The 25,021-nt window shown below is 35.0% G+C and overlaps 1 long non-coding RNA gene and 1 other non-coding gene across 2 annotated transcripts in view; one reads left to right on the top strand and one right to left on the bottom strand.

The window, feature by feature from the left end:
* Positions 1-24,821, top strand: part of LOC139045191 (uncharacterized) — a 103,208-nt gene extending 78,387 nt beyond the window's left edge. Inside the window, exon 7 of the long non-coding RNA XR_011503086.1 lies at positions 24,110-24,821. This is a non-coding gene — a long non-coding RNA (uncharacterized lncRNA). The remainder of the gene's footprint in view (positions 1-24,109) is intronic.
* Positions 12,105-12,208, bottom strand: LOC123285384 (U6 spliceosomal RNA). Its single transcript, XR_006527135.1, has one exon. It is a non-coding gene; the product is annotated as a U6 spliceosomal RNA (small nuclear RNA).
* Positions 24,822-25,021: the final 200 nt, after the last annotated feature.

Below are 25,021 nucleotides of genomic sequence, written 5' to 3'. Positions count from 1 at the left end.
CTTTCACCCTTTTGAAATGCTGCCTTACGGCTGCCAAATAAAAAAAGGCCTTCTAAACTAAAGGTGAATGGGAGGCCACATCGAGGAAAACTGAGCCAGAACCAAATTCCAGAATAGTTAGTGAGGTTATCTTGAACATTCTAACCCAGCAGTCTACAGCGACAGCAAATTCAGCAGAGGAACTCTACAAGCAACCTTCAGATTCATAAAGAATAATAAATTATTAATGTTTTAAGCCACTAAATTTTGAGGTGTTCTGTTACATAATACATTAACTGATAAACTTATAACAGAGTAGGTAACACCTTGGCAATATCTTATTCTCTTTCCCTATCTGGTTGTAGTTTTGACCACATTCTGGCTAATACAAAACCTCTTTGCATATTAAAATAGAACTTTGGTAGTGCTCACTTCATAGTTGGTTCTCAGTTAAGCGATGTAAATTAGTAATGAATGAATAATAATCAGCAGTAGTTGTCCAATTCTATGTATATATTTTCAGCTTGAGCCCTGCGGATAAAATGACTATTTCTATTTCCTCCTTCCAGAGGAATAAGGATTTTGTAGCTGTATAGATTTTTACTCCAAAGTGAAAGATTTTGCTTTATATTCCTTTGATGTGGTGCTCTGGTCTCAATCCTGTTAGAGATCGTATCCTACCTTCACTAGACTTCGGAGTGCAATTAAAGCATTTCTTAGATTAGTGTATAATTATTATGTTGGTTCTATATCCTCACAGATATTAGGGGTGATACGAGCCTGAATTAAATAAGAAGCAATACTTTAAATCAGAGGAATTTTTTAAAATCTAAACTCAAAGATTTATTGGTATTCTTGCATAAGTTAGACTCAATATTGTTATTATAATAACCATTATTTTATAATAAAGATATAGATCGCTGAAAAAAATTGTGTGGTTTTTTGAATGGAAATAACTTAGAATAGTATTAGTAAGTATAACAAGTAGATATAATCACGTGGTCTCGAAACTAATCCCCAATAAGAAGTAAATATATTTGGAATCATATTATCTGAGTAAATGGGTTTGTTTCATTTTTGCTAAATATTCATTTCTTAAAGACTAAATCAATTACCTGGGTACCCCATCCTTAGGTTCAAAGTTTGCTCTTTTGCCAAAATTTAAAACTCATAACTTTTGTAACAACACTTGAGATTGAATGATGGTTCTTGAGAGAAGTTCTTATGCTACTCTGACGATGATGCCCAAATTTGGAGAGAAGAAGAAAAGTGCATTCTGTAGCAAGAATGCAGCACTTTGCTGACCTCAACACTGTTTTTCCCTTTCATTTTAATGTCAACAATTTGAATTACCAGTAAGAGCATTGAAATCAGAGGATGTTTGCAGTTCAAGTCATATTTAGCATGTATGATATGAGAGAAATCTTAGCTTCCTCATCTTTGGGACTTAGTGTATTCTGCAAACATGCTTTTTTTCTGGTTTTTTGGTGAGGAAGATTGGCTCCGAGCTAATATCTGTGCCAGTCCTCCTCTCTTTTGTGTGTAGAACACCACCACGGCATGGCTTGATGAGTGGTGTGTAGGTCCATGCCCAGGATCTGAACCTATGAACCCTGGACCGCCAAAGCAGAGCATGCAAACTTAACTGCTATGCCACCAGGCCAGCCCTTTTGTTCTGGTTTTTGATTTACTGTTTTCAAAATAAGAATTATATCTCTCTTTTTCTTCTTTTAAATAGTAATATTAAGATAGATTGGCTTGGTCAGTAATTTACTAACTTGTGATGCAGTGTGACCAAACTTAAGGAAGTTTCAAAGTGCCCAATGTGAGTTCCATATCATGCATACTCCAATTTTTCAACAATAAATGCTGAAGGAATAAAGCCTTCAGTTTGGGAAAAGAAAAACTATATTATAAAAACATAAACTTGCAAAGATATAACAACTATTAAATTTCCACGTGGATATGGTCTACTCCAGATGAATCAGCCCACTTGACAGAGGGATTAGTAGCAGTCCAACTGTCTAGAGTGGATAATGAAATCAGGAGAAAAGAAAATCTTATGTGGCACTTCCAGATGGGTTAATTCACTACAGTCTTAATAAAACACCTTAATTTTTAACAAAAATTGAAACTGGATACTAACATTGTTTCCTGGCTTTGACGTCACTTCAATGCCAAGTACATTTCTGTACCGTATTACTAAATACACTGTGATAGGCTCCTTTACACTGACCTTTTTACTGTCTCCATAGTTTTGCCTTTCCTATAATGTGGTATAGTTGGACTCATATAGTATGTAGTCTTTTCAGATTGGCTTCTTTCACTTAGTAATGTGCATTTAAGTTTCCTCCATGTCTTTTCATGGCTTCATAGCTTGTTTCTTTTTAGCACTGAATAACATTCCATTGTCTGGACGTACCACAGTTTATTGATCCATTCACCTATGGAAGGACATCCTGATTGTTTACAAGTTTGGCAATGATAAACAAAACTTCTATAAGCATCTATGTGCAAGTTTTTGTGTGGACATAAGTTTTCAACTTCTTTGGATAAATGCCAAGGAACATGATTGCTGGGTGGTATGGTAAGAGTCTGTTTACTTTTGTAAGAAACTGCCAAACTGTCTTCTAAAGTGGTTGTACCATTTTGCATTCCCACCAGCAATGAATGAGAATTCCTGTTGTTCCACATCCTCACTAACATTTGTTGTCAGTGTTATGGATTTTAGCCTTTCTAATAGGCATGGAGTGGTATCTGATTCTTATTTTAATTTGCAGTTCCCTGATAACATATGAGGCGGAGTATCTTTTCATTTGTTTATTTGCCATTGTTTGTATTCTTTGGTGAGATGTCTGTTAAGGTCTTTGGCCTCTTTATTAATTGAGGTGTTTGTTTTGTTACTGTTGACTTTTAAGAGTTCTTTGTCTATTTTTGATGATAGTCCTTTATCACATGCGTCTTTTGCAAATATTGCTCCCAATTTGTAGCTTGTCTTTTCATTCCCTTGATAGGGTCTTACACAGAGCAGAAGTTTTTTAATTTTAATGAAGTCCAGCTTATAAATTATTTCTGTGATGGATTGTATCTTTGGTGTTGCATCTAAAATGTTGTCACCATACCCAAGGTCATCTAGCTTTACTCCCATGTTAATTTCTAGGAGTTTTATAGTTCTGCATTTTATATTTAGGCCTATTACCTATTTTTAGTTAATTTTTGTGAAGGGTACAAAGTCTGTGTCTAGATTCACTTTTTTGCATGTGGATGTCCAGTTGTTCCAACATCATTTTTTAGCCAAAAATGTTCCATTGTATTTCCTTTGCTCCTTTTTCAAAGATTAGTTGAGCATCTTTATTTGGGTCTGTTTTGGGGATTTCTAGTCTATTTCATTGGTCTATTTGTGAAGCAAGACTATAAAGTAAGTCTTGAAGTTGGGGAGTATCAGTTCTCCAAGTTTGTTCTTCCCTGATATTGTGTTGGCTATTCTGGATGTTTTGCCTCTCCATATACACATTGTCTATCTTTTCATGTTAGTCTTAGGATAGGTTCTCTTTCATTGCCTATTCCAAAAAAATTCTGACTTTAATATGTCAAATTTTTTCTTACATGTAGTACATATTCTCAATACTTACAGAACTCTTTTTAAACCTTGAGTTTTCGCTCAATCCTTCACTATTTCCTGGTTTGTTTTGATCTAATTCACAAGATTCCTTTTCACTTGAATAAAGTTTTAAAGAACTTTCTGTCTCTCTCTTCTTTCTTTCCATCAGAGCCCCTTGTCTCTTGTCATCTTTTTCTTCAATATTCTTTGAGAGTGAGGCCCTAGATGAGCAACTCCTTCACATTTTTTAAACAGAATCAAAGTGCTATGAAGATCATAAACACATGGAGGAAAGCAGGAAGGAAAAATAGCTGCAATTGTTAAACATTACAGATAAAAAGTAAGGATTTCCTTTTATTTCAAAATTTCAACTGTTTTGTGTTTACTCAGAATTACAGTCACTATATGGAAATGTGGAAAGTCTAACAGCTGAGAAATTTAGATTCATTTTAGCTTTCAGGCCAATTGCTATTAAGTTAATTCTGTCAACATGAAGAACTTTATTAAAATGAAACTGTATTTCTTGAAAGGAACTTATTTTCAGAATAGAAATCCTAAAAGTCAAATTGTATTTATTGGTGTAAATTGATTTAGAAACAATGAATTGAAAGCATAAACTAGCTTCTGTAAAATCACTGTAGTAAATTTTGCTTCTATATTTTCACAATTAAAATTTGCTATATGGCTACTATAGACAGTGGTCAGTGAATCTCAGCTTCATCAAACTAGAGGTTGGCAGCTCTTCACGTAGGGGACTGTATTTAGAAATTTCTTTGCCTTATGAACTGACAGAGTACAAGTTGATTGGCCTTCAGGCCTGGGATCTTGGGTCAGGCCGTTGATAAAGTTCAGTGGCTCAGAAAGAGGTAACTGATTACTATTTATAATTTGTTTTGTGATAATTTTGTCATGCACATGTACTGAGAGGCCATGGGTTGCAGTTCATAAATTGAAATAAATGGATAAAAATATGTAAAACTAATTCTGTCAATTTTCAATGTACTAAGATATTTAGTATATTCATTTAAATTAGTGTGACTTTATGCATTAACTATAAAGCAGAGGTGGACAATAACAAAATATCATCCTCTGTGTGGTCCCTTATGAATTTTCAGATGAGTGTTTATAAAAATGATATTGAAGAATTACAAAAGTCAACACAAAATATAAACAGTAACTCTTTTTATGTGAATCTGATTCAGAATTCCTTATTGTTACTTCTTTTACTTCTTAATGTTCAAAAATTTTTGCCATTACTTTACCTCTTTTATATGCATAATAAAACATTCCATCTAAAATATATCTTTTATATAAGTTTCTGGAGTTGTCATTGGCAAGTATTCATCTCTTACTATTTATCAAATCTCTTTATTGGTAAATTCTACCAAGACTTTTCTGGGGCCAAAGGTTTTATTCATTTTGACAAACACAAATTCTATATTGAATTTCTTGTAGTTTTCTTAGCAAACTTTGTTCTATACTTAGTTAAGAAAATTCTTAGTACCTTGAAAAACATAATACATAGCCATAATTTAAAAGAATATTTTACTAAGAAACAACTATAAAAATAAGCTTTTATGTGCATCCGTAGCTATCAAATCAAAGTTCTTATAAATGTTATAAAAGTAGAGGTTAAATTAATTCTGAAAATGCTTTCCTTTCATTTGTATCTTCTTTTGCTTGATTTTCCTGGGACTCTGTATTGATGGGCAATACAGGGTCATTTTAAACGACGATGATTTCATAACCTAGGTCTAAACAAATTGGGAACACAAAAGGAGCCTGGAGCTCAGAAGTGAAGCTATTTCTAACGTGGCCCCACCATTCAGAGGACGTGGGAAGGAAAGCTTTCCTTCAAATTTTGTTCTTGAAAAACTGAAAGTAGATAACAGCACACAGCAGATAATGTACAGTCTTCAGAGTACATATTTGATGTTGAATCTTGGATAGACAGGATATCCATTCCTAGGGATCACTTGTTGCCACGTTCCCTGTGTTTTCATAAGGATAGGTCTATATCTGGCTTAAAAAAATGCAAACTGTTTAAATGACCAGAATTTTAAAAATAATATAATTTAAAAAGAATCCTATTAAAATGTTCAGGGCCAACCCCAGTGGCTTAGTGGTTAAGTTTGGCGTGCTCTGCTTTGGTGGCCTGGTTTCAGTGTCTGGGTGTGGACCTACACCACTCGTCTGTCAGTGGCCCTGCTGTGGTGGTGGGTCACATACAAAAAGAGGAAAATTGATAGTGGATGTTAGCTTAGGGTGAATTTTCATCAGCAGGAAAAAAAAACATTCAAATGTCATGTAGGAGATGATCATGGGATCAGGGATGGGGTGTTGACATCTCTCTTACATTAGCATATAATCTAAACTTGGTAGAAAAGAGTAACCTAATTGATTAAGTGACTGTTGCTAGAGAAAATGGTGTTTTAAGGAAATGGGTGATCACACTCGATCACATAGGGTGATCAGTTTTACTTGGTATAGGAATCCATAGTAAGAAAGCCTGATGTTTGCACAAATCAGACTTGGTGTGAATACTATTAGTGTGGAGGCAGAATTACCTTGTAGTTAAAAATGGGGGCATTGAAATTGGACTGACTCTATTCCAACTTTGGTTCTGGCTCATTCTAGCTCTGTGCTAACTATGGGGAAGTTACTTAAATTCTCCAAACCCGGATTTTTTCATATGTAAATTTGAACTAATAAAGGAGTTGGTGTGAGGATTAAATAGATTGTGTGTATAAAACTCTTAGAATAGTGGCTGGCATGTACAAGTGACCAATAAATGTTAGCATGTTTAATAAGATTTAACATGCTACAGAATAGAATGTTAATATGCTCACTGTATAGAAGATATTTTATAGACATTAGTTGGAAATTAATGTTAGTTGTGTCTCCAAACATAATTTCTCCCTGAAGGGGGAACAATATTTCCGATGGGCCTCACGACTGTTTATTCAGTGTGTCAAGTGATCAAGCAGCCCATAAACTGTACTGTGGTGGCAGCTGCTAGGTTTACTTGCCACGCTTCCATAGATTCAGCCAGTGAGGAGACAACAAGCCCAAATGAATCCACAAAGTTTATTATATACGTAGCAGTTTTATAGACTTACACAGAAGCCTGCAGCTGTACCCTAAAAGCAGTCACATAGACCTGCCTGCTACTGAAACCAGGAACATGGTTGAGAAATGGTCCTGTGGAAATCTCGCATGGAATATAGACGAGAAGCTGCATGCGATTGCTGGTTATCAGGATGTCTCCCCTTGCTTTAAGAGGAGTTGCAGGGCATTCCACCAAAACTGGAGCCGGGGGTGTCAAACCATTTTATTGAGAGGTTTCAAGGGAGGGTCAAAGGGCTGGGAGGACAAGGAGATCTGATGTTCTCCGCCTGGCCAGAATCGCCCCAGCTTCACAGTCACCAAAAGCTTTCTTCTTCTTTACACTATTATTACTATTATTATTATCATTATTTTACTAGAAAATCTTATAATTGAAGATCAAGATTTCATCAGGGCCCACTTTTATAATCAGACTTAAGTTAGGATATTTTTTGATCCAACACATTTTATCAGGGAACCTTACAGTTATTTCACGAGCATGGTCCCTCTGCATGTTTCCTTCCAGGAAGACATGAGGTGACGTGGGTAGATGAGGATTCTGGAGAGATTTTCAATGAGAGCATGAACACAGAAGGATACGGTCCCTCAAAAATTGAAAAAAAGGCTCAGTAGGATCGAGTATTTCTCCTCCTCCTCAAAACACACATTCCATCAATACTAAAACGCTACAGTTTTTTGACATGGGCATTTCCATGCACTTTTGGGAATGCTGCTCTTTCTGCTCAATTAACCTCTCCCAATACCCTATAAATCTGATGAATTCTTATCGTTTTAGAATTATCTTAAGTTCATAAATATGTTCTTCTTTCTTACTTTCCCATTAGATAATTCTCAGTCTCCTGTGCCCTGGATGTATGTCTGTAATTATGTTTACTGTACTGAACAGCATTATTTCTCTTTACATAGCTGTTAATGAACTATAACACTTCTGAGCTCCAGTTCATGGCTCGTAGTTTTACATTCCTGGCTTAGAAGTATTTTAAGTTTTTGTTATATTGAATTGAGTTGAATTTAATTAAATTGAATAGTTGTGTATTTTTCTCAGAAACCATCCACACTCTTCCTCCATTTTCCTTCTGACTAGTGACAGGTATTTGAGAGATGGATAGGTTTTAGGGCACAGTCTTTTGAAATGGAGCAGAACAAAGTTAAATGATCCACAAAGAGATCAATGCCTAGAATTAGACCATAGAAGCATAATACTCAAACCAACAAGCTCATCATCTTGAGGGCTGTAACGAACCTAGAAATATATATATATTTTTTCTTTGCTGCGGTTTAGCCTTAAGAGACCTGTATTTCTAGACTTACAGGAAATAGACACTATTAAAATATAGTCAATTTTTATTGATGAACTTATTCACCTATTCAGTGGAGGAGGTAAAACTAATATTAATGAAATTTAATGTATTTTAGAGTCAGAGAACAACTTAAAAATTTAAGGAAAGAGTAAGGTCAAAAATAATTAAAAATGTAAACTGGTTCAAAGGAATTTCATAATATCTATCTTCTTTTAGTTTTATAATAGAACCATTCAGTTTAAAATGTTTATAAGTTTACAGTATCTTATAATTTGAGTTAGTAATAATTTGTACTGAAAAGTCTGATGAATAGAGGTTATGAATTTTTTCTGTTCTACTGCATACTTTCAAGCAAATACAATTTTTTTACTCATTTGTAAAAAAAGTAAATTATCCCATAACAGACTTCGTGGAGTTAATATCGTCATATAATTTGTTTAATATTTGTTACTGTAGAAAGACATTCAAAGATGGAGTTTTTGATTTGGGTTGTTTGTTTTTTCCCAAGTGGATCAAGTTTTGGCTACAGATAATAGCATCATAGATTTTATAACCTTCTACCAGTGTTTTCTAAACTTGTAAGACGATAACAATCCCCCAGGGTACTTGTTATACCTACAGGTTACCAGTTCAATTTGATGAGTTGGGGTTGGGCCCCCAAGAATATGTTTCTTTTAACATGGAGTCCAGGTAATTCTTATTTTTCAACATACTTGGACAACTGCATCTCTATACTATCTTAACGAATGAAAAATTTGAAAAATTTACAGGTAGTTTTGGTCATTAATCACCCTTTTCTTCTTTGAAATATTTACTTTCCTCTCCAGATTCATCTCTCACCACTAAACTGTTTGTTTTCTAAGGATTAGTCATGTCAAATTGCTTATATACTCCTTTTTTCCTTTGCCCATGCTGTTCCCTGCACTTCAAATCCTACGGCCTATGCATTCCTTTCACTTGGTTCACCACATTTGCTATCTGAAACTTAAATTTAGTGTCCTCTAGGACTAGTTCCTTGACATCTTGTGCCTGAGGTATCTCCACCTATTGTACTCTAAACCATCTTGCCTTGTATCTACTATGGTACTCAGCATTCTTCGTGGTACTCCTCTTTTCTTTTAAATCTCCCTAACTAGACCATGAGATGCTTGTGGGCAGACACATTACTAATCAATCTTCATATTCCCAGACTAGCGTAAATCTGACCTACAATAGATAACACACGTTTACTAAAGGGATGAAGAGTACAAATTGTTTGTGTCTTATCTTTATAATTTTAAATCTCTAAGCATACAGTACTTTTAGGAAATGTGCTTTTTTTTCTTCTCTGTGTGTCTTCCGTCTACACAAACACCAATCATGGCTAGTTTTATATTAGTAGCAAGAGGTCATTAACACAAAAACATTTAACTAGTATTAAAAAACTTATTAAAGTAATATATATACATGCAAATAGTGTAAAGCGATATAAATTAAAAGTAAGCCTTCCTGAAATAGAACAAAGAACCCTAAAAACCCCAAATAGCCAAAACGATCCTGAGGAAAAAAACCCACAAAGCTGGAGACATCACACTCTCTCACTTCAAAGTATACTACAAAGCTGTAATAATCAAAACAACATGGTACTGGCAGAAAAACAGACACACAGACCAGTGGAACAGAACTGAGAGCCCCGAAATAAACCCACACATTTATGGACAGCTAAGTTTTGATAAAGGAGCCAAGAACAGACAATGGAGAAAGGAAAGTCTCTTCAATGGTGTTGGGAAAACTGGACAGCCACACACAAAAGAATGAAAGGAGACCACTATCTCACACCACACGCAAAACTTAACTCTAAATGGGTTAAAGACTTGAATGTAAGACCCGAAGGCATAAAACTCATAGAAGAAAACACAGGCAGTATTCTCTTTGACATCAGTCTTAGCAGTATCTTTTTGAATATGTCCCCTCAGGCAAGGGAAACAAAAGAAAAATGTAACAAATGGGACCACATCAAACCAAAAAGCTTCTGCATGGCAAAAGAAACCATCAATAAAATGATAAGACAATCATCAATTGAGAGAAGATATTTGCAAGTTATATATCTGATAAGGGGTTAATATACAAAATATATAAAGAACTCATACTATTTAACAACAATGAAGAAACCCAATTAAAAAATGGGCAGAGTATCTGAAAGGACATTTTTCCAGAGAAGATATACAGATGGCAAACAGTCACATGAAAAGATGTTCAACATCACTAATTATTAGAGAAATGCAAACCCAAACCACAATGAGATATCACCTCATGACTGTCAGAATGGCTGTTATTAAAAAGACAAGAAATAACAAGGGTTGGAGAAGATGCAGAGAAAGGGGAACCCTCATACACTGCTGGTGGGAATGTAAATTGGTGCAATCACCAGGGAATATTAAAACTATTAAAAATAGAACTACCATATGATCCAGCTATTCTACTTATGGGTGTTTATCCTAAGAACATGAAAACACTATTTTGAAAAGATATGTGCACCCTTATGTTCATTGCAGTATTATTCATGATAGCCGAGACTGAGAAACAACCTAACTGCCCATCAGCAGGTGAATGGATAAGGAAGATGGGGCATATATATACAATGAAATACTACTCTCTCATAAAAAAGAATGAAACCTTTCCTTTTGGGACAACATGGATGGACCTTGAAGGTTTTATGCTAAGCAAAATAAGTCAGATGGAGAAAGCCAAATACCATATGATTCACTCACATGTGGAATATAAAAAATGACAATAACAACAACAAACAAACACATAGATACAGAAAATAGATTGGTGGCTACCAGAGGGGTAGGGGTGGGGAGAGAGTGAAAAGGGCACATTTGTACAATGGTGAATGACAACTAGACTTTTGGTGGTGATGTAGTCTGCATGGAAGTCAAAATATAACAGTGTAAACCTGAAATTTATGTAATGTTATAACTCAATGTTACCCAATAAAATGAAATTTTTTTGATTAAAAAATTAGTAAGCCTTCCTTACCATCTCTAACTCATGATAGATAACTACTGTTACCAGTTTCTTGTTTGTAGTTCTAAAAAATGTTAATATGCGTAAAGCATATATATGAAGGTATAAATATCTTTCATATTTTCATTTATGCACAAATACACAAACATCTATACATAGATGTTTGTTTTTGTTTATACTTTTATACATATAAGATAATACTGTATTTATATCTTGGAAAAATTTTCATATCCGCTTACCAATCCACTTCATTCTTTTTATTGGCTGCATATTATTCTATTTTAGGTATGTATTATGGTATAGTTAATCCCCTCCTACTCAGTATTCAGGTTGTTTTCATTCTTTCACAATACAAACAATACTGCAATGAATGTTCTTACACATAGATCTTTGTGCAGTATGGGAGGTTTCTGATTAAAGTCACAGGGATTTTGGATAGGTGTTTCTGACTTAACCTCAAGAACGACTGCTACAAATTCTACTCTCAAGAAGAAGAGAACTTGACACTCTCACTAATTTTGTATTATCCAACTTATATTTGGATGATCTTCTACGTGTTTTAATTATTGTTCATTTAGGTATGAGTGAACAGGAGTATCTTTGCTTGCATATTAAAGATTTGTATTTCTGAAGCAGATTGATGCTATGTCTCCTTCTATCTTAGATAGTATTATATCTCAGTTTTCCTCTGCTCTAAATCTCCCCCAAATTTATTTTTTCATTCATTTGATCTCTAGTTCACTATTCATTTCTGAAACCTAGTTTCCATACCTTATTTGATCTCTTAATAATGCCAAACTGTTCTTCAACATTTGACTATTTGAAACATATATTTATGCTTTATATAATGTCAGTTTTTCAGTTTTGCCATTATGCCCATTAGAAAGTATCTAAAACTGATATAGACTCAATTTTTTTAATACTTATAATTTAATGAAATTCCAACAATAAACATTTCCTACAGTTTTTGGCTTCCAATACCTGCTTACCTAGAGCTAATAATACATATTACCTGTTCAACAATTACAGAAAAAACTAAAAGTGAAGAAAAAAATTCTGAATTTGAGGTATACAAAGAATATTCACTAAAGAATATTGAACACTTCCCTAGTTTGCGAGTCCTCCTTGCACAGGGGCCTTGCTAATCTCTGTATTGTTCCAATTTTAGTATATGTGCTGCCAAAACGAGCACTAGACTTAATTTTTCTCATCATAGATTTGTCTCTACTGGTATAATTTGTTTTGTATATGAGTACATGTATGTGTGCTCCGGTATTTAATGTAACTTGTTTTACTCTTCCCTAATCGCTTTACCTGTTCTGGAGCTGCACTAGATGAAAAGCGCTGCAATACTTTGCATCATAAGTTTTGTGTGTGTTCTAAATCTTCAGAATATTTCATCTATCTTTATCCAATCCTAAAGTAATAAAGAAAAACTGAAAATAGGATTTAATTATCCTAGGATTTTGCTACTTTTTAACATTCAGTGCTACATGTATCTTAAAACATTAGACCATTTGCCTTTTGTAAAGTTTAGTGTCTTATATTTTTAAAAATATATTTTAAAATTTTCTATCTTAAAATACTGATGCTCATATATTAGCTTCCTTTAAACTATCACTGAAAGGAAATATGTATGTTTGTTACATTTTGCATGAGTCTCTCTCTTTCTCTCTCTCTTTCCTTAAGGAAGGCAGGAACATAGGCAAGAGGAGAAAGGTAATTGACCTCTTGACCCAGTTGTCCTGTTTGGTGAGGTTGTACCACATTGCCCTTGTGAGGTTTACAGTAAAAGCCAAGCAGAGGTCTGCAGTAGAGGGACAAACGGTGTTAGGATCAAAGGCCTAATTGTCTATTTTCTTGAAGTTAAGGTTATTGGCAGCTGCCATTATACCATCCCTGCTGCTGTCACCCAGCACAGCCAACCAGCATGCACTAATTGCAGTGGCCTTTTCATCAAGTAAGATCATCCCACTAAACACAAAGAGCTGTCTTTCCATTAGCGCAGACAGTAGCCAGCTAGATCAGCTGGGCTCCTTGAGTATGATTAGACTGTCATATTGTTATGATTTGTTCAAGTTTAGAGCATTTAGCAGATACCCTTTGCACCTCTCTTTGTACCTGAATACTATAACCTGACTGCCCCTATCATTTAAGAGGGTACTATAGCTTTTCAAAGTTCAGCAGCGCACAATTGCAGGCAGGCAACTGGTTTCTGACAAGAGATCAATACTGTCCTTCCAAACGCTGGAGTCAAGCTGCTGGGTCTGTCAGAGGGATGTGTGCTGTAATTGGATCATGGATGCTGCGAGTCATCTGAGTTTCCCTTCAGCACTGTCACAGCTGTCAGATGTCATCCCTTTGTACAGCTGTCACTGCGGGAGGGTTGGGGCTCTTTTTCCGTTCTAACCCAATGCAAATGTCCACTTAGCAGATGAATATTGAAGATATTAGACACTTCTTTATGCCTTTATGCAAAATAAAGATCTGTGTCATCTGTGAATTTCATGGAAATAAGTTGCAATTTATTCACTGTGAGAAAAGTGAAGTGAAGCCTGTAAAAATGAGAAATTATTTGGTTCAGGCTATTAAAAAAAGGAATATTTTACAGAATAAACAACAATATGCAGATATTTTTCTTGAGATGGAAAAACTAATACCATGAAGTATTTAGAATGGTCACCTGATATTTGGATGGTATTTAAAAAAATATATATATGTATCTCCTATGCTTCATCCATGTTCTTAGACAAGGGACAAATCTTGAACAGATTTAGGTCCTTTTAAATCATTAAAGTTTATTAAAAATTATAAACCCAGTATCTCTTTTAAAGTAGCAATATGATAAGATTTAAGGAACGCGCTTATATTTAGAATCAGGTCAAGGAGTCTCAAGGAAGTTTTTAAGAAAGGGAGGACAGTCTCAATAAAAATGAGTTGATGTTTTGGTCACAGAAACCTTTTTTTCTAAATTATTACAAATGAAATAGAAAGACATCTCCACCGTTGGCAAAATAATTATATAACCAATGAGTGGCTTCTATTGATTTCAGTCCATTTTGCTTTTGTGTAAATTAAAAAAGAACATTCATATAGAAATGCATTTTATTTTATGGTACTTATGCTTATGACACTCCATGATGAATGGTAATTTCTGGAATTGTACAACTTGAGTCATGTGCGCTTTCAACATATAGTAAAAATAAAGAGATATCACCATTGTGGCTTTGGCAGAAATATTCTTAGTTTAGGAACTTTCACAATATTGAGATGGATCCATGGAATTTCCCTAGACTGTCCCAAAATAAAGTACATTTTTTTTTGTTTGTTTACCATTTTCTTCCTGTCTCCCTAAGCTGATGTCAGCATCATTTTTGGATGGCCAACAGGGTAATTTTTGATCTGGGTGGCTGACTTCCTTTTTCTTGAGGTCTAGACCACACACCACCTTCTCTGTCAAAAAGGCAGCTTGCACCAGCCTCACTGACAGAGTAGCATGAACCTTATTTTCCAATATCTGACCTTAGCGTCCTGTCATCCACCAGGGGACTCACTCGGTCAGCCCCTCAAATATCCAAACTTTTTGCCTCCATCTGGCGTTATGAGGTGACCTCACCTCATTGACAGTGGCTCAAGTTTTTTGGAGCCTAAAATTAATGACTGCCCAAATCAAAACATAGACATTTGGTCCATGTTGGGCAGTAGGATAGTGGGAACGGAGGGAACCAACAACAAACAAATGCACCCAATGTTTTCATTTAAAAGATGATGCATTTGAAATGACTATAATACATGATAATCAGAATAAGAAGTATTTGCATTTCTTCGTGCCTCAGTTAGCATTTTTCTCTCAGCGTGATTTTGCTTTTACAAGAAGCAGGATGTAAGTCCTACAAAAATTAAAATGTTTTACTCCCATAAAACAAATTATTTAGCAATCACATCTTAGTTGACTATCACTAGTATAGTAAAATGGTCTTCAACGGTTACTTGGGGAGAAAATAGAAGAATGAATGAAGTAAAAATTTTAAACTGAGTTTTTTAAGGTTATTCTTCTGTGATGATAACTGTGAACTTTATATGCAACTTCAGTGACTCAAATAGGCACTTTTTTTTTTTTTTAAATATGGTTTACGGCTAATTACATCAGAGCTCCAAAACAGTCTTTTTTACATTTGCATTAATAAGGGTGTCACATGACCACACTGAAGTAGGAGTATACATCAAAGGTAGATTAAAGGTTGGTTAAGCATCAAACCACGTTCCATATGTAAATTTATAGCAATGATGTGCTGGAGAAAGATAGCTTACCCTCTATTTCTCTGCTACTAAATAAAATTAAAAATTCACAACTCTGGTTTATGGGATTTTAAATGAATTTGATCTCTCTTTTGGGCAGGGCAAATAAGTGTTTTGTGATGTATTATTTTATAAAAAAAAAAAAAAGACCATCGTTCTGGCTCATTTAATTTTGCGAGTGAATGATCTAAGATTAACTACAGACTAGTCAGTGCAGTTTAAAAGCTGAAAGCAATTTTCAGCCATAGATGGTAATGCCACATTCAGTCCACAACTGAATGACTCTAAATGACTAAGCTTCGAGGTCTTTGTATATGACCACAGGGCCTGATAAAGCCATAGGAACACAGTAAAAGCACAAAAATAGTTCCAATTTATTTGGTGCCATCACCTTAATGAGATTAATACAGACGTGTTCATGTGCCTAATTGGTGATTTTGTTTTAACTAGTAATGAAGGATTAAAACTTCAGGCAACAGGCTGCTTGCTGGAAAGGGAATTTGAGGGGGAAAAGTTTTTAATTATAAAAGGAAGCCAGTGAAATACACCACAGCGAAGTTAATAATAATTCTTTTAAAAAAATGAACTGATTAAAATGTGTACCCTGGATCGTTCTTGCCATTTTATGAGGAAGGGTGATTTTATGAGCCATACCACATACTGCTTTTATTTACCAATCGACCCTTTGGCATACGAAAACATACAGAACTGTTACTTCTGGTGAAAAAATGTTAAAACTGAAAAGCATTGGCCCCCAGGCTACTGTGGAATTTGGAATATGTAGTATTTTATTCTCATTTATTTTTTAACGAGTTACTTCAACTGGATGACCTGTGGCCAGCTGTCGCGCTAAATCCCACAGCATCCCGGTCAATCAGAGCGTCTTTGAAGGAACTTCACCTGTGACTTGCAATGGGCTTGCTCCCCTCAAAGTTTAGTTGTAACCGTTTAAACGCTAACACTATTAAGCATGCTGCCAAAACAAAAACCCTCAGCCTGAGTCATTAAAATTTAATTATAAGGGGGCAGCTGAGCCCAGTTTGAGTTTTGAATCTGAAAAATCTTGTTTAAAAAAAAAAACTAATAAAAACAAAACTACCCAACCAAACCTATTCGCATCTGTCTACACAGGCCCAGTGAACTATATTTAAATAAAATTGCAGGTTTTGTCAGAGTTCAGTATGCTCCCAATCCTCGAGTTAAAACGTATTTTGATTATTACTCCTCTCCTAACGGTAAAATGGGCCATTGTTTCGTCTCGCTGTTGTTGGTGGTGAATTGTATAGCATGTGCCCTGTAGATCTGTGCCAGCAGGGTAATTCTGTTTTTCCGAACAAATAGTAAAATAAAGGAATTATATCCCTATACTGACAATTGAATAAAACAACGTTATTTAAGTTATTATTTTCCCCCCAAAACTTTGCCCAATGCTAAGGTGTCTTTCTGGTTAGAAAAAAGCCCTGCAAGGCCAGAATTTGGTCTTTGATGTTCTATTACGAACCACTTTAAAAAGACTCTGGGTAGTGATACTGTGCAGCGTAAGATGCTACCTTCCCAGAGAATGAAGACAGAAATATATTTTACATTTCTTGTCAGATTGAACTTTAAGACATCCTGACTGCTTTCTCTATAATTTAAACATCACAGCCAAAATGGCAACATGCTTTGTTCAGTTCCAGTTGTGTGGAGTTTCAGTGCTTCATTGATTCAGAGGAAGGCTGAGGCTGGCACGGGAGCCGGGCGACGGAATCACGCTCTCACTGCAGCATGTCAAGCCATTATATCTGGGACCAGAATGTCACCGTGGTCTCAATGGTTCGTCAGCTGAAGGATATGGTTAACAAATGTAAAACCAAACTTCAGAGGAGCTGGTTTTCTGTGCTAAGTGATCTGTATTCCCTCTGAATTTACTTTCCCCTAACCCCGTGAAATTAACAGTACTTTCTGACATTCGACCCCCTGACCTCACACATAATAAGAATTTAAAAAGCACCATGCATGAGTGTGTCTCTGTAATGCAAAACTGGAAAAAATGACCATGTCACAGTTTTATTATACAAAACCTTCTCAATCTCCATTGCATGCTTCATATATGAGTGCTCAGTTTAAAGTTATTATAAAGAAAAACACAATTTTAAGAGTAATAATTCACTGTTCGTGACTTTTATAGACAATAAATTGTAGCAAATACATATAGCTACCAAAAAGCTTTGTCCTCCACTAATGCAGATATTTACCAAGATAAGTGTTTAAAATAGTCCGCTAGAAGACTGATAGTTCAAAGGAAGGGGCTTCCTGGGAGCCGGTTGCCAAGGGTGCAAGTGCAGGCACAATGTGTAGGTCTCAAGGTTTAAGAGGCAGAAGCAGGAAAGTGTTATGTGGAAATGATTTTGTGTTATCAAGCTCAGGGGATGACAGCATACAAGAGTAAGAACAAGGTGCTATGTGGCTTTTTCTTCACTGTGAAGTAAAGATTGGCAGCTGGAAGTAAGGCTTACAGACAGACCTGCACACAGGACCTCTTCACCCAGGACTCATAATCACTACTCAAAGGAAAACGCATTTACCAGGGAAAAGCGGCTGTAGCCATCAGGAGTGTGCTTAAAACACCACTTAAATATCACTTTGTACGCTATTACTTGCAAACTGTGGCTTCGTATTAAATTATACTTGCATAGGCTTTTGCTTAGGTGCTGATAATGCTTTTGAGGTTGCATTGGTGAAGAAGAATTTAGGCTGCTTTACAAGAGACGTGACCAGAATATTCCATGCGGCTGACAGTGACAGGGTGAAAAATTGCAGAACTGTACTTTCTTTCCCCATATAGATTGTAATTTTAATTGTCATTGTGGCCCTTCTGTTTTAATTATGGGACTTCTTTGATATATACCAGGACATCGTATTGAATGAAAATATGGTGCTATAATAGTCTCTTTATAATTAATGACCACATGTAGATCTTGGTGCATAAAAGGGAAGGAATAAATGAACAATTTATTTAACTAGGTTTTGGATTTCTTTCTGTCTTCCACTGAATATAAAATGATCGCAGGGTTTCTGGGGATGTTTGATGTAAGAACTGCACAGAATATCTAATAAAATTACTGTAGGCTAGATTACAAAACAGATTATGTTTTAAAATGTTGTGCCCGCAAATGGTAAAATTTATCTATTTACCAGATTACTTTTAGAACATCTTATCTTAAACAAAGGATCTTTTAAATTTATTTTCAAGTATGTTTTAAATGTATCTTCTTAAACAGATTTTACCTGTGATATAACTAATTTTTACAGGGAAAATGAGGGCTCAGGAAAGAGACTTTCAAAGCTTGATTTAGCAAACTGCAAAAAAAAAAATTTTCTCTCTGAACTTTTGCTTTCAAAATACAATAGAGCTGTGCTGTATTTTTTCTCTGAGGAAGAATGCATTTTTCTCAGTTACTTACTACTAAACAGAAGCTGTTTTTCTACAAATCAAAAACATGTAATCTATTCATAGGCAATTTGAATCCCCTGAAAACTGTGAAGAGGAAACAGAAAGAGGAAGAAACAGCAAAGGTTTCATATTGTTCTCAAACTATCACGTAACAAGCTTTCCTTATAGAACGCTGAGACATAAATATGCTGGGCTCATATACATTTCAAGAGAGCCAGACCTCTATGGATTTCTGGAAAGCAGACCTATTTGTCCAGGGTCTGTCACTGTAAAACAGGAAAATGCCCCCTGACAAGCTTCTGCTAATTTTATTGTGGCACCGAGTCCTCTGCATACATCCTCCCCAGTATGACTGTAGTTCAATTGCAGAGCACGATGAAATTGGATCGGCAGAGACAGGGACTACCCTGGGGTCAGCTGTGACCATGCCACTTCCATGTGATGTCTAGTTGGGGTGATGGTGTGTAAATAAACGTAGAGAATTGCAAATCTTGTCATGGCCACGCAGAACAGCTCAAGCATTTAAAGATGGTTGCCCGCAAACCTGACTGGAAGGTGGCTGCTCTGTGTGGTGGCTGAGAAAATACTCGATTCCTTGCCCGAGTCTTCTTGACATATCTGAAAAGTACTGACCCAGCATTATGTTGCTGAAGGGATTAATCACTAAATTGTTTTTCATCGTAGTGGAAAGTAAAGAAACAAACTAATCATGTTTGAATATTGTGCTTTTAAAGCTATGGTGCTGATACCAAAGACACTTTTTATTTATATTATCCTACTTTGATTTATTTGATTTTTTTAAATGAGGTGAAGATCTTAATGTCCTACTGTTTATTGAATTTAGCACATTAAAGTTCTATGAGTTCTTGTCATTATTATGAACTTTCCTAATGTTAGAAAATAAAATATTATAGAATTCACATTTTCTGCTTATGAATCTAATTTTATTTAAATACTACTTACAGTACTCATTAAAATATACTTAGGTTTTCCTACCTTCAACCAATAAGATGTATTTTTTACCAGTTTTGCATTTACACATATCTGTTTTTCTGTTACTTTTCCCACATGACAATTACCTTTCATTACAAATTTATAAAATCATTTACATTTTAGCAGTTTAAATGTTTCTGCTGACATTTTGTAACTATTACCCTCTTCTAGAATGGCATATGTTCAGGCAGTTAATAAAAAATTAAATGGAATAGCACTAGGCAAGGTGAAGCTTTGTATCAGAGTGTTCTCCACATTTCTGAAAATACCATCTTTGTGTTGCAAACTGTGAAGTGAGGTTAGGGCTGTGCCAATATGTATATTTGTCACAACTGTCACAGAGACCGCGAACTAGCCAATCACGCAGCCCTTAATTAGACAGTTATATTTTGCTTTTTAGAAATTGCCCTCATGTAAAATGGTGTCTAAGATTCAAGAAAGGTGCTGAGAGCTAAGAGGGCAAAGAATGCCAGCAGAAAAGCACTTTAATTTTTTTTGAAGAAGATTTATTAACGGCTGCATGATTTCTTAAATATGGAAATAAAATATGTGATATAAAAGAAATTGAATAATTTTAGCAGGAAGGAAAGCATTGTAGGGATTATTGAAGTAGCAATAGACTGAGTTAAACATTACCGTGATGTAGTATGTTTTCATGTGGATTTTGAAATTATAAATTAAAAAATCCACAAAATGAGCATTCAGATATTGAAGAGATCATAGATGCTTTAAAAATCTTTATATAGGTTCACAATTGTGACATTGGCTCCATTTGAAAATTCCACTTAAATTATTTATTACTGAAGATAAATTATATATTTTTGTCAAAGACTATTTATGCTTTGGTATTTTTTTAATTCTAGAAACGTCTATATAGTTTAATTCTATATTTTTTAAGAAAATGAATTCAGGGCTCTTCATCCTCGAAGTAAAATGTATTAAACACCTTGCCATATTTTAATACATGATTTTAACTTTTAAAATATATTTATATGCAATTATAAAGTTTCATGGAGAATGAAGCAGACAAAAATATATCAGTAAAATTATGTCTGTGCAGTTATTTTATCTTTATATGTATTTTCCTTGTCTGTGAATATGTACACTAATATGCCTTTTTATGGCTGTCATCTTCTACATTTACATTTTGAAATTGGAAATTGAAATTACATTTATTTTTTAAGTAATGAGTCACCAACACACTTGGTAATGTTTGCCAGCAATATTGCCTTTGGATAAAAATATGATGAATTTTATAATCTTGCATACAAGTAAAGGAGGATTAGCATTATTTTAAAAACATTGTAAAACTTATTGTAACCTTTTTTTATAAAATACAATTCCTGAGATCTTAAGGTTTTTAAGCTAATTCCAACCCACAGTAGAAACATTTTGGATTCCTGGAACCTGAGGACAAGAAGTCCTAAAAATCCCAATAAATGAAAGCTCTACATCATCACAAAGAGCCCTTTTGAAGAAATTAATCATAAACTCTAATTTGGATGGAAGAAATTTGGCTTATTTGTTTGTTTGTTTTTAACAGTGAAAATTTCATGTATTTTATGAGCAAAAAAAAATCTAATTTGGGGTAACTTTCACGGTTCATCCCATTTAAATCTTTATTCAATAGGCATATCATAGAAGTTTTAACAGTCATAGCAGATTAACCTTGCCTGTGCTTGTGGAGGCTAGTCATCTGATGAATTTACATGCAGCTGGATGAAAATGCTATTTGGAGAGAGATTGAGAGTTTATTTGATTAAATCCCTTTCTCCACTAGCTTGACCTCTTTCTTGTGAAATAATCAGAACTGTTTAGCAAGAATATTCAGGCATTAATAATGAATTGCTTTTGAGCTGGTTTCTTCTGCATGCAACAAACCCATTGGTATCTCCGTTTTTTGCTTTTTTCTTTACTAGTGCTTAGTTTAATGAACACTCATTAGAAATAGGAAGAAACAGATCTTTGAGGAGTTTTCTTTTATAATCTGTAGGCCATTTTGCTACTTGTAGTGCTAATTGCTGTGGTTTCACATTTCTCTTCTCCCAGACTGTTTCCCCATAATCTGTATAAAGATGGGGTGTGTTAGGCAGGGCCAAATGCTTCAATGTGATTGGATGGCAGTTACATGGTGTATCCTCACCAACTGTAAGGATGGTTTGGGGAGTTCACAGAATCCTATGATCTTAAATAGTGCCATTGTTTGTGATTCCATTGTTTGTGTATTTCTATACTTTTTCCCCATAGAGCCTTAGTTTCTAACAATTTGTTACTCAATTTACTCGGTTCAGTTATTTTTTTGAGCAATTATTAGAATGCTTCATAGAATTTTTGATTCTTAGGAGACTTTAGAGATCATCTGCTGAAAGCCATTTTTTAGAGAAAAAAATTATCTGCATGGAGATTAAATTAATCCCCCATCTTGTACAGCTAGTTTGGGTTAACTCCAAATTCACTCTGGGCTAGGAACAAGGAGTGCAAGGTGTGCCTGTTGTCCTCATCCATTAAAATACAGTTGAAAGACAAGATATGCATATGTAAAATAGTGATTAGTAATTAATACTAGTTACAGATGAATGAAATAGGAACTTCTTACTCTGAAAATTAAGAGGCAGAATTTACCTCCTCCACATCTCCCTGGAGTGTTACTGGATGAATCCCAGGCTTTATTTGGCAAAAAACATTGGTTAGGGTTTGGAAGCTAAAATAACTTTCAAGTGTAAGTTTGGAAAGAGGTAATGAGAGCACGTAGAAATCTTTAAAAGTACAGTGCTATCACTTCTGGCATATTCAGTGCTCTTGATAGTTGAATTTTTCAGCAGGTGGCAGATTTGCTGTATACATACCCTACTGTACTGTCATCCATTATAAAGCTACAATATCTTGTCTTCATACTAAATTAAGCTTCATTATAATTTGTTTCTTAATAACATGCACTTCACTGTAATATGTAAAATGCTTGGCTTTCATGAACAACTCTATGGAAAAGCTGTACAGTATCTCATTTGCATTTAGCAATTATATTACACTACAATATACTAAGCTGCAGAAAATCTAATCTAACACCATAATTTAAAATAATAATTTCCAGTGCTTTACAAGTAGGATACAAGTCGGATTACAGTAACACATTGTACTACTTCTCTGTTGAGTAAAACAGAATTGGTTCATTTTTTTTTTACCTCAAAAGTATTCAAGTCATATGTAATTCTTTAATAATGAGAACAGCATTATATTGAGATGGAAAGACAGTTTAGATAGTAGTTTATAGGTGGGGAAAATTTGTCTTTCTTGATCATAAATTAGTCATTTTTTTGGATCTAATCATATCATTAATATGCTAAGTTTAGGGGAGAAATTTTATGAGACACAAAAGACCTGATAGCAATCCTGTTGTAAAGACTATAAATCCGATTTTCAAAATGTTTATATTGAAATAATACTTAATTCAAAAATAACACAAAACAAAATAAGTTTGTATAGTGACATCTAAATATATCCATCTCAAATTTTTGTTATATTTTTGGCGTTTAGAATCCTATCAAGCTCACATAATGTTGCAAAATTGATGCTTCAGTTGACCATATGGATTCAACAGTAAGGTTTTTTAGCATTGATACCCAGATATTTGAAGATTTCTGAAAAATGTAAAATCCACTTAATAAATATTTGAGCACCTATGCTATGCAGGTCATTCTAGAGGACATGTTGAAAAACACAATCTTCTCGCCACCAAGTATTTTGTGATGTATATTGGGAGTGAAATGTGTACATATTAATTATAATATAAGAATAAAGTCAGTGGCATAAAAGAATGAAAACCACAGCACTTTAGGAAAGAAGTTATGTTTAATAGAGGATCAGAAAATGCTTCATGGAGAAATTTCTATTTTAGACGAGGCTGAAGTTCAATTCAATTAAACCCAGGAGGCATTTATTATCATCAACCATGATATGATCTCTGCTCTGAAGGAGCTTATAATCTACATGCAATAAGGACACACTGGAAGGGACTACCAGTTCCATCTGAGCAATTAGGAAAAGCCTCGTGAAAGAAGTCACATTTGACCAAGTTCTTTAATTAAATAAGAGATATATGGGAGGAGGAGGAGACATTCTGGGATGAATGAAAAGCATAAGAAAAGAATTAAGTATTAGGATGTGAAAAGGTGTGCATCTTCTGGAAAGAGACTTGCCAGGGTGGCTGACTCATGGGAAGGTGGAGACTGTGAGAGCTGGGGAACAAGAATGGAAACCAAGCTTGAGCATATTGTATATCTGCCCAGCAGAGTGACATCTGTTCAAATTTCTTTTCTTTTTTTTGACCTTTTTTCTTTCCTTCTCTATTTTTTCTTTTTCTTTCAGAAAGACAGCCCTGGCAGTTCTGCAAGACCTCAATTAGAGTGGAAGGGAAGAGAGAAACTGAGAAATTTCTCTTCTTGTTGAGGCAGTCAACTGCTGGAGATGGGCTGAGAGCAATCTTAACTTCTGAAATAATATTATGTCCCCAACAATGTGTTTAAGAATTTCCAGTGCATGGAGCCGGCCCAATGGCGTAGTGGTTGTGTCCGTGTGCTCCAATTTGGCAGCCCTGGGTTCATGGGTTTGGATCCCTGGCACAGACCTCGTACATCTCATTAAGCCATGCTGGGGTGGTGTCCCACATAAAATAGAGGAAGATTAGCACAGATGTTAGCTCTGGGTCAATCTTCCTCACCAAAAAAAAAAAAATAAAAAAATCCAATGCATTCCTTCCTTATTTGGTGTCCATTTAATAAGACAATAACATGAAGTAGAGATCATAAGTGAGAAACTGAGAAAATAATCCTTGTAGCCAAGAAAATCAACACATTTTCATTCCCAAATGATCCAAATTAATTGTAGGGTAAGTTAAGTTTCTAGGTTATTCTCAGCCTCCTCTCTGCTTTAGTCCATAAACAAACCTTTACTGAATAGAAAATAAGTAGATTCTTTTTCTAAGAGCTATCTTACTCTTTTGCTTTATCTATGTAATAGTAAACAAACAAGACGACAAGTATCAAATGCTATCAATTTTCTGTATGTCAATAACGGGAAACTAAACAAGTGAAATTAGTTTTAGCCAAATTTGTATTCTTAAAAAAACTGGGGCTGGTTCCGTGGCCGAGTGGTTAAGTTCGCACACTCCACTGCGGTGGCCCAGGGTTCGGATCCTGGCCGCGGACATAGCACTGCTCGTCAGGCCACGTTGAGGCGGCGTCCCACATCCCACAACTAGAAGGACATGAAACTAAGATA

This window comes from Equus asinus, chromosome 4 (genome assembly GCF_041296235.1).
Source record: "Equus asinus isolate D_3611 breed Donkey chromosome 4, EquAss-T2T_v2, whole genome shotgun sequence".
Lineage (NCBI taxonomy): Eukaryota > Metazoa > Chordata > Mammalia > Perissodactyla > Equidae > Equus > Equus asinus.
The sequence above is the reverse complement of the archived record's forward strand: the minus strand, read 5'-3'. Positions and strand labels throughout refer to the sequence as shown.